Source organism: Lissotriton helveticus, chromosome 7, assembly GCF_964261635.1.
Source record: "Lissotriton helveticus chromosome 7, aLisHel1.1, whole genome shotgun sequence".
Classification (NCBI taxonomy): Eukaryota; Metazoa; Chordata; class Amphibia; order Caudata; family Salamandridae; genus Lissotriton; species Lissotriton helveticus.
Window position 1 is genome coordinate 1,885,138,120 of NC_136068.1, and position 10,779 is coordinate 1,885,148,898.

At 42.4% G+C, this 10,779-nt stretch overlaps 1 long non-coding RNA gene across 1 annotated transcript in view; it reads left to right on the forward strand.

Annotated features, from left to right (window-relative positions):
* LOC144767823 (uncharacterized) overlaps positions 1 to 5,677 on the forward strand; it is a 133,383-nt gene extending 127,706 nt beyond the window's left edge. Inside the window, exons 2-4 of the long non-coding RNA XR_013598351.1 lie at positions 5,220 to 5,318; positions 5,417 to 5,510; positions 5,598 to 5,677. This is a non-coding gene — a long non-coding RNA (uncharacterized LOC144767823). The remainder of the gene's footprint in view (positions 1 to 5,219; positions 5,319 to 5,416; positions 5,511 to 5,597) is intronic.
* Positions 5,678 to 10,779: the final 5,102 nt, after the last annotated feature.

A 10,779-nucleotide genomic window follows, 5' to 3' on the forward strand; every position in this document is an offset into this window, starting at 1 on the left:
TCTCTTGCCTGTTTCTGCACTTTTCTTACCTCTTTCTGTACCTCGCTTGCTTCTTTCTGCACTCCTCCTGCATCTTTTTGTATCTCTCTGTTACTTCTTTCTGTACCACTCTTCCATCTTTCTGCACATCTGTTGCTTCTTTATGCACTTTTATTGCTCCTTACTGCACCCCTCTTGCCTCTTTCTGCACATCCTCTTCCCACTTTCTATACCTCCGTTGCCTATTTCAGCACCTCTCTTGTTTTTTTTGCACTTCTCTTGCCTGTCTCAGTTCCTGCCTTGCCTCTTTCTGCACCTCTCTTGCCTCTTTCTGCACCTCTCTTTCTTTATTCTGTACTGCTCTTGTTTCTTTCTGCAACTCTCTTGTATCTTTCTGCACCTTTTGCCCCCTTTCTGCAACTTCTCTTGCCTCTTTATCCACTCTGTTGTTCTTTCTGCACTACTCTTGCCTCTTTCTGCACCTCTCTTGCCTTTTTCTTCATCTCACTTGACTATTTTTGCACCTCTCTTGCTTCTTTATGTACCTCTATTTCTTTATTCTGTACCTCTCGTGTTTCTTTCTGCACTCGATGTCCCAATTGCTGTATCAATCTTGCCTGTTTCTTCACATCTGTTGATTCTTTCTGTACTTTTCATGCCTTTTTCTGTACCTCTGTTACTTCTTACTGTACATATCTTGCTTCTTTCTGTAGCTCTCTTGCTTCTTTTGCATCCCTGTTGCTGATTTCTGAACCCCTCTTCCCTCGTTCTCTACCTCTTTTGCCACTTTCATTACTTATTGCCTCCTTCTGCACGTCTCCTGCCACTTTATGCACTCTGTTGCTCTTTCTGTACTGCTTTTGCCTCTTTCTGCACTTCTCTTGCCTCTTTCTGTACTTCTCCTGTTTTTTTTTCTCCATTTCATTGTTACTTCTTTCTGCACCTCTGTTGCTCCTTTCTGCACTTCTCTTGCCTCTTTCTGAAGCCTTCTTGCCTCCTTCTGCACCCAGCTTCCTTCGTTCTGTACTTCTCTTGACTGTATATGCACCTGTCTTGCCTCTTTCTGAACCTCTGTTGCCTTTTTCTGCATCTCACTTGACTCTGTTTGCACCTCTCTTGCTTCTTTATGTACCTCTCTTTCTTTTTCTCTACTTATCTTGTTTCTTTCTGCCACTCTCTTGGATCTTTCTGCACCTTACTTTCACTTACTGCATTTCTCTTACCTCTTTTTGCATTTGGCTTGTTTTTTTCTGTAACTTTTTTCTCTTTCTGCACTTCTATTACCTCTTTCTGTACTTTTCCTACTTCTTTCTACACCTTTCTTTCTCTTTCTGTACCACTTTTGCATCGTTCTGTACCTTTCTTCATCTTCTTGCTTATTTCTGTTGCTCTCTTGCTTTTTTCTGCACTTCTCTTTCCTCTTTGTGCACTTGTATGGCGTCTTTCTGCATTTCTTTCACAACTTTCTGCACCACTGTTGGTTCTTTCTGTACTTCTCTTGCTTCTTTGTAGACCTCTCTTACTTATTTCTGCTCCCCTCTTGCCTCTTGTTGCACCCCTTGTCCCTCTTTCTGTACCTCCTTGCATCTTTTAGCACCTCTTCTGCCTCTTGCTTTACTTCTCTTGCCACTTTGTGTAACTCTGTTGATTATTTCTGTACTTTTCTTGCTTCTTTCTGCACCTCTCTTGCTTGTTTTTGCACCACTCTTTCCTCATTCTGCACTCCACATGCGGTGGAGCTGAGTTCAACATCCATCTCCACAGGCCACCAACTGCCACCTTGTAGCATGACTCAAAACAGAAAGTCAATCAGATCCTGTCGAGAGAGGAACAATTTTTACTGAACTCTGCAAATAACTTAGTAGGGCATGGCGTGGTTGGCTTCTTGAAACTAGTTTAGAAATTACTACACTAATGTATAATGGCAACCCTGAAGTTCTGTAACATGAAATATTAGAGGTCTGAGTGACCACAGGAAAATCAGACTCATTGAAGCATATCTGATCCGCCACAGGATCGACTGTTGTTTTCTGCAGGAGACCAATCTGCCTAATGCATCCAAACCAAGCTGTGTCATAACCACTGGTCACTCTAACTATGCACACAGGGTGGCTATATTGGCAGGTAGGAGATTGGAATGGAAATCTACACATACACACATTGATGCTGAACAGAGATTTGTTATCCTTAGGGCTCTCTTTGTGGGTCAGAAGTTGAACAGCTTTAATATATGGACACGTATGAACCTGAGTTTTTCCACCAATATATGGACTCATCTTGCAAGCTTAGGATGCAACACAGTCATCTAAGGTGGGGACTTCAATGCAATATTAAATGACACCCTGGATAGAAGGGTAACATCCCGTAGGTTACATCCACTCGCAAGTGGAGCTCTTAACTCCCTTATCCACGCTAATGATCTGGCGAACATATTGAGGCACCAAAATCCTGATAGAGTGATTGAATCATGCATCACCTCACAACACAGTGCCTGGTCTGGACTGGACTTCTGGGTGGTTTCTCAGGACATGGCTGTCTGCATGGACCTCTGATGTTTTCCTCTTTCCAAATACCATATCTGATCATGCCCCTTGAATACTGCAGCTGGAGCTCCCTGCACAAAATCAAAGCCCCTTCACATGGAGGCTTCCTACTATGGCCCTACTAGATCAAGCCTTCCGTGAGGAATTGTAGGAAAGACCTCAGCAGTTAATTCATTGGAAATGAGGGCGCAGTCGAATCGGCGGGGACACTGAGGGAAGAGTAAAAGGTGGTTATAAGGGGACATTGCATTGCTAAGCAGGTGGGTATATTAAAGTCGAGCAGGCAGAGACCCCAAATTCAAGAGTCTCAAATCAAAGACATGGAGAAGAAGTTTTTCAATTCTGGCGAGATGATCCACCTTGCATCACTTAGAGAACTACTTTCCGAATATATGGATGAGCCAAATCGAGAAGTAAAATTCATGGGGAAGTACAGCACTGCTAAGAGATACAGAGAGGGAGATAGGCCTGGAAGAACAGTGATAGGCATGCTCCATCCCTGAGAAACTCCAATATCATTACTGAACTTTGAGATGACGGTGGGGACCCATTAGAGGATCACAACAGATACTGAATCATTTATCTTAATTCTATGCAAACTTATTTACCCCTACCATTCCCAACTTACATGAAGAGCTGCACACATATTTTGAATCATTAGAGCTGCTTTGGATAGGCAGAGCACACAGAGAATTTCTAAAGAAAGTTTACACAGTAGAGGATATCACAAAAGTATTTAACAGCCTCCCAAATGACAAGGCTCCAGGATTAGATGATATGCCTCCTAACTTTTATAAAGCATATAGTGACTTTTTAGCCCCACAAATATTAGAAGTCTACCAGAAATCGATGGAAACTGGTCTTCTCCCACCCATGATGCAGGAAGCTGCAATATTGACACTATTGAAGCCTAAGAAAGACCCCACAAGCTGGGAATCCACCGACCCGCTATCCCTCATTAATTTAGATAATAACATCTTTGCTAAATTAATTTCCCAGACACTACAACCCTTGCTACCCTTGAGATCAAGGCCAGAATAATCAAGTTTTATACCAGGAAGGTCAACAGCACTTAATTTGAGAACCTTCTTTGCTCTACTTCACTATTCAAACCCCCGGACCCCTGCAGCTGCAGTACTGCTAGATGTAACCAAAACATTTGATTCCCTTGAGTGGCCCTATCTCTCTGCTATTTTGGCTAGGTTAGGCCTTAGCCCGGCCTTTATAGCTCAAATTAGGCTTCTTTACAGGCTGAATGTATACGGTCTCCTATCAGAGAACTTCCCTCTAACTAGGGGCACTAGACAGGTGTGTCCTCTATCCACACTCCTCTCTCTTTGCCATAGCTCTGGAACCCTTAGCTGCTCCAATCCGACAACACCATGCTAATAGAGGGATGGGATTCTCAACTAGAGGCCTGTCAATTTCGCGTTATGTGGATGACATTACACTTTATATAATGGATACAATAGATAATATACTCTCCATACTCTGGGAAATGACCTTCTGGAATTTTAAAAAATTGGTCAAAATCCACAATGTTTCCCCTGATGGACGGCACATCCCCATCCCCATTCCCACTGGACTATCCACTCAAATGGGCTGATGGCCCAGTTAAATTCTTGGTGGTCTGGTTGACTTGTGATATGCAGGAGTTCTGGGAGAGCTTACGTCGTAGGTGAAATGAAGACCGGTCCAATATGGCGTGACTACCTTTGCCTTGATAACGAGTCCGTCATTTATATCTCTGTTCCCTTCTTCGAATCTTCAGTAAAACATTACCCACCCTGTTGGCCGTAAATTTCGACGTTAGTCACGGCGCAGGCCAAAATAGAAATGGGTTGGGTTCTATCCACCAGATGACTAGAGTGGTTGCACGGAAGAAAAATCTGTAGTCTTTCCATACTTGACTCAGGTGTTCCAAATAAAGTTAGTTTGGCGCTGGGATTTTGGTATTTAAGGCGCCGTGCAATAGACTAGAAATCACTTGTGGATGCGTAATGCATGGAGACTGACGCCGAAGGAGAGGAATGCGGGACTGAACAGAGTGGAGTGGTGTGGCTCACTGATTACAGGCGGCAGACCCGGAAGCAGAGAACGGCCCGGGACCATGGTTCAATTCCCGACGCGGCAGGGTCGTGGACCAGGGTCAGCGGACTCGACAATTCTCGCCTCGGTGCCTACTCTAACCAGGGATCACACTCGGCAACTCTGGGCATTAAGCTTGCCTCATCTCTACAACGGCCCCCCACAGACGCCGGGGATGCCTGGTTTCACCTTGGAGATACCCAGAAGGGACCATCTCACAGGGAAAGCCAGGACGGGTACCCCAGCGGTCTCCAGCGCCGGGACGCTTACGGGCAGCTGTGCGCTTTACAAGTCCAACACATTTACATTTACATTTACAGGTGAGTACGCAAAGCCCCGGTTTGAGACGTGGGTAAAACCCCAAGTGGAAGGAGGCTATATATTAATTTTTTATTAAATTTAATAGCAAATACTAATCTGGGAGGGCTACAAGGACTATAGCATAAGGGAAAGGAATGATTTTGACACCTATGTGTAAGTCTTCTTAGGAGACAAAGTAAGACAAACTAGAGTTGATAAACTATTGATATTATATGATATAGGGTATTATGTATTATATGGACCGAATTAAGCAAAATATTCGACCCTTTTTTTTCTATATCTTGACAGTGACTTGACGTATGGCACAGGAACTGTAGACCCAGATGGTTGAACATCTCTGTTAGAGAAGAAAAGTGAACTACATAAAAAAAGAAAAATACATTGAAGGTACTTTCTAAATCTATAAATGTAACATCAGATGACCTTTCCTATCGTATAGAATCCAGTAAGTTATTATATCAGCTTGCATTTCTTTGTGCATATAGGTGTTTCCCCCATTGAAGTATATTTGGAAGCAACTTTTTCGGGCCATACCTCAGATTAAATCTCAGATGTCTCAACTCTGACGTGACGCCTAAGGTAATAAAAGTTTCCACGTAAGATATGGTCACCAATGAGACCCCAATAAAATAGTAGGTGTTAGATATATCGCCCTTTTCTTTCCAGTGAAAACCTTGAAGATAGCCAAAGCGTTTAAATTAATACAGGACTGAAATTTCCACCGCCAGCCTCCAGACAAAGCTTTCAATAAGGTAACAAAGGTATATATTTAGGACTTACTTAGGATAAACGACTCTTGCTATGGGATAGGTGTTAGAATCGCCTTTGTTTTCCCTACAGATAGTTTAACTTTGGTTGCTGCTTGACTAGAAAAGACTCTTGAACAACTACCAAAACGCTACACTGAAGATCCCAATTAGAGTAAGTTGTCAAGGGTGACAATCTTTGAAATTAATAAATGGGATATAGATTACAGAACTAAGGGTGAGAAATAAAGATAACAACTCAAAACATCCAGAGAGTCCAAGAGAATTAGAGAAATCTATGTTGTACCTGTAGGAACCTTTGTGTTAGGACAGAATTTATGTTTGCTTCTTTTTTGTAGATAACTTGTCGAATGGGTTATAGGGTGGCATATGAGTGCGACTGTGATAGCTACTGATCGATCTACACAATGTCTGTGTAACTGTGTAATATGGGCATATAAGTAATGTGGATTTTTTATATGTATATTTTTTCAGATTATCCCAGGTCATAGAAAACACATATCTTATCTGGCGGGTCCTCATGAAGGTGGTTTCCATCGTTGTTTATTTCCACCGAAACGCGTTGACCAAGTCCTTGTAAAATCCCACTAACCAGAGTGGCTATATATTGGGCAATAGATAGAACAACTAATAGACGTGTTTACAAGTCTAGATACATGAAGTTGTGAATGTGGAAGAGTGAGAGAGAGTGGTGTGTTTGGTTCTGTGCTCTACCTGGAAATATATGTATAGTGGTCTAGGAATAATGAATTGTGTATTTTTAGTGTTTTTTTATATCAATTATGTAATTTGTGATGTGAAAGAAACCTTTTTTGAAAATCATGAAAAAAGAAAAAATTAAATGAAAAAGTAATCTTAAGAATAAAAATAATGAAAAAGTGAAACAAATGTGTTGTGTTGACATGATTATTTCTATATAATTGGAGTGTATACCCTGAAAAATCAAGAGGTCACGAGGGAGTTTTTGCTGTTGTGATTGCCTTTGTTTTACCCTCTTCTCCCTGACCTAAAAGATACTGACCTAGAGGGGGTCCCGTAAATTCTTACTTGGAGCTTTTGAAGATGAACTTTGGATGCACAGTGAGCTGGTTAGAGGGGATAATTGACACTTTGGCAACCTTGCCCCCCTCCTTAGCAGGAAGAATTGCTATAGCCAAGATGATCATGCTGCCTACATTTTTATATCTCTTTGTAAACCTTCCTATAATCCTTACTCAATCATTTCTAAAAAAACTTAGATCCTTGATGATAAAACTAGTATGGGCCGTGAAGCGGGCGCAAATTTCTTGGGAACTTCTTACTCTGCCATTGGGTCAAGGAGGGCTGGGAGCACCAGACATTCCACTGTACGCCTAATGTGCGTAATCTCAGTTCTTATATCATTGGGTATTCCCCACCCTATTTCAGCCATATATAGCTGTCGATTTGGACAGGTCCGCGCCTGTACCATTAAATGTAGCAGTCTTCTCCAAATTTAAAAGAACTAGAAATTAAATAGACACTACATAAACGCTTAGATGGGCCTGGGTTGGTTTGTGTGCGAGGGGTGGCAGAACCTGTTATTCGCTCCCTCTGGCATACAACCCCTAGAAACCAGGATTGGAGGATCATGGGGAGGTTCTGAGAGCTAAGAAGCTGGGCTAGAAGACGTTTGCCGATTTATACCCTGGAGATAATTTTGTCTCCCCCTGATAAGATGGGAGCTAGCACTTCATACTTTTCTGACTTGTTGTTATGTTACAGGATTGGACCCACCTGCTGTATGATACATAGCTCCTTCCCTGCCCCTCCGCCTACATTAAGTGCACTAGAGCATGCACTAATAAACACTTCCCAGTGCAAATTAATTACACAATTATATAATTCTAAGCAAGTTGCTTTCCATTTGCCAGACACAAGTCGTTTGAGGGGTGGAATTAGGAACTACTCATGCCCTGACTGAAGAACAATGGAAGTTTTGCTGTGGTCAGCTAGAGATGCTCTCCCCGAATTACAAGCTCCTTTTGATTCACTTTAAATTCTTGCATAGATACTGTAGAACACCTGCACAGCTCCTCCATATGGGCCTTCGCGAAGATGCTGGATGTTGGAGATGTAACTCACCACCAACCCCTTTCTCACACATGGCATGGCATTGTCCTAAGATAGAGCAATACTGGGTAGATATTTTTGCTTCAGTGAATGAGTAACCACTTCTGGGCTTTCTGGGATACACTAAAGATATTCTTGCTGAATCTTGACGCCTACTTGCAATGCTACTTCTCCTGGCAAGGAGATGTGTAGCCATGTCCTGGGGGAGAGCAGGGGTTCTGAAAAAAAAACCTTGGATTGTTGATGTTACACACTGTCACGAACAGCTTAATACATTCTGGGAGTTGATGCTGGAGGCATCCAGACCCCTTGATATTTGGGGTCCCTTCCAGGATTGGGTTCGGTCTCCGGTCCCGTCAGATGTTAATGCAATTGAGCATTAGGGTTGCATTATACTACATTGCATGTGTTGTTTTGAGGAACCGGAGGTCACGTTGAAACCAGTGGCAATGGGGTCTGGCCTTTTGGGATGTTAACACTCCCTGCTGACAATTTTGTTACTCCCCTTTTGATGTCCACTCTGTTGACAAAGTGGGGGTTGACATAATATCTTGCTTGTCATTACGTGTGTTTTTAATGCTGTATTGTTTTCTCCCCTACGTTGGGGTCATCGACCCTTTCTGTTAATTGTGCCCATTCATTTTTTCCTTTATCTCCCCTGCTTTCCCTTTCAGCTCTACATTTCTGCCATTGCAGCCTTTGGAAATGAGTGAATATGTATTGGATATGATAATTGTATTCAGTATGTACCAACACACTCTATATTTTTTGCTTTATTTGTTTAATAAAACATGTAATAATTAAATAAACAAATAAAAACCTCTCAGTATGCTTCCTATGATATTTTCATTAGACTTCTTGAAGAAAATCGACAAGGTCCTTAACAATTTTTTATGGCAAGGGAAGAGGCTTAGAATATCGCTAGGAAAACTCAGACAAGCCATAACTAAAGGAGGAGTTGGATTACCTAACTTCATTGATTATCAAACAGCTTTCCTCTGCAAACAAGGGGCCGCCTGATATGTAGAAAAGTTAAATTATCATCCCCTGTGGCGGGAAGTCGAAGCAAACATAATTAAAGGCATCCCCCTGCCTGCCATTATGACAATGCATACTTTAATTCTACCACACTCTAAATGCATTATCCAAAACGCAAGACAGGCGCTCTCCAACATCAAGTTAGATAAATCGGACATGGCTGTAATCTGGAACAATTATTTTTTTTTTATTTATTGATTGATAAAGTTTTAGATAGCCGAACAAGATCCCGAAGGATATCAGAGCGCTTTACAAAAGGATGGAAGGAAGGTAATAAATGCAATACTGACATCAAGAAAAGCATAATAAGCATGAAAAATTACATTACAAAGGGATGCTAGGAGAAAAATGCAACTTCTAATTCATATCGAGCTAAGTGGGGGGCAACGATGAAGTAAAGAAGAGTGGCTTCAAATGAAGGTTTAACAGTTGTAGGATCAGAGATTTTGAGCGGATGATCATAACCCATTTAAGGTAAGAACTTGTTCACTAGGAATCTTTTGTCTTCCAGTTTGAAAGCAGCCGTGGAGGAGATTCTGCGTACTTCGGGTGGAAGAGTTCCAGACCTTTGGGGCAGCGCCGGAGAAGGGTTGTTGGCAGGTTTTCCTTTTGATATAGATTTGTGGTTTCAGGAGGAAAGAGTTCGCACTTCTTGAGGGTCTTCCGCCCCCAGATAGTTCAAGATTTCGTGCTAGGTAACTGAGTGTTTTGAAATGTAGGGCTTTGTGTACCAGACAAGCCATCTTTAGCTGAATTCTAGCTTTGTAAGGCAATCATTTAAGGGATTTTGGGACTGGGGATATGTGCGCGTTTCTTTTGGTATCTGTAACCAGCCTAGCCACAGCATTTGGAGAATCCTTTAGAGGAGCCAAGGTATATTTGGGGAGTCCACAGAGCAAAGCGCTGCCATCGTCAAGTCTCGGCACCACAAGCGATTGGACAACCTGCTTGAAATCAGATTGTGCAAGGAATGGTTTGATATTTTAGAATGTCCTCCTCAGGTGATTAGCTCCCTTACACACATTGCCGATATGAGTCTTCATGTTCAGATGCTTGTCCAGGGTTATTCCAAGAGATTTGGCTGAGTCTATTGAGGTTCCGTGAATCCTGAACCCGTTTCATAAAGGTCATCGTTTCGTTACGAATTTGGTATTAGCGAACCGTAACCAGTTAGTACGGCAAGCATGAGTGTTTTCGTCACGTTACACCGATAGATTCACTACGTATTTAGGGATTCGTTCTGAACCCTTGGGTTCCATTTTGAATACGACAGCCATTTTGTGGTTGCCCTCACATAGGCCGATGATTTCGGCCAAACGAGTCTTTAAGCACACGTACACTTTAGCTGACTTCTGAATGACCCGAGCGAACGACCCTCTTGCTTGAAGCCGAACTTGTTAGGCCAGTTCCTTTCCCAGTAGCTGATCGAGATTGAGGATCAAGGCACAGGAGATCATAAACACTTTACTGCACACAACTATGTCTTATCTTACTCACACCTGTCTCTGCTCCTTTCTTTATGACCTGTTTACGATAGGGAGGTGCCCGGTTTTATGATGGGTTCGATCGACCTGTCTGATGAAGAATGCTGGGTTTGACCAATGATCGATCATGGGCTGGGCAACTGAAAAGTGGGTTTTACCGTCATGCGATACCTCTGATTTGGATACATGTGATTGGACAGTTTGCAAATGTAAGGTATTTGTCTGGAATGTGATTTTTGGCATAAAAAGGATGGCTTGCTTTGTACAAATTGAGCAGTCTCCTACAAATATACAGCCTCTGTACTTCGTGGACCTCTGTTTCTGGTTACAGCCAATAAATTCGATCTTTGACGTCACCAAGAAGATTCCGTGTCTCTGTGTTTAGAAGACAGGTGAACTCGGAGACTTTGGGCGTGTCCCCTGACGCCACTGGGTCTTAAATAACCCGGTTCTTCACTATAATGAGGT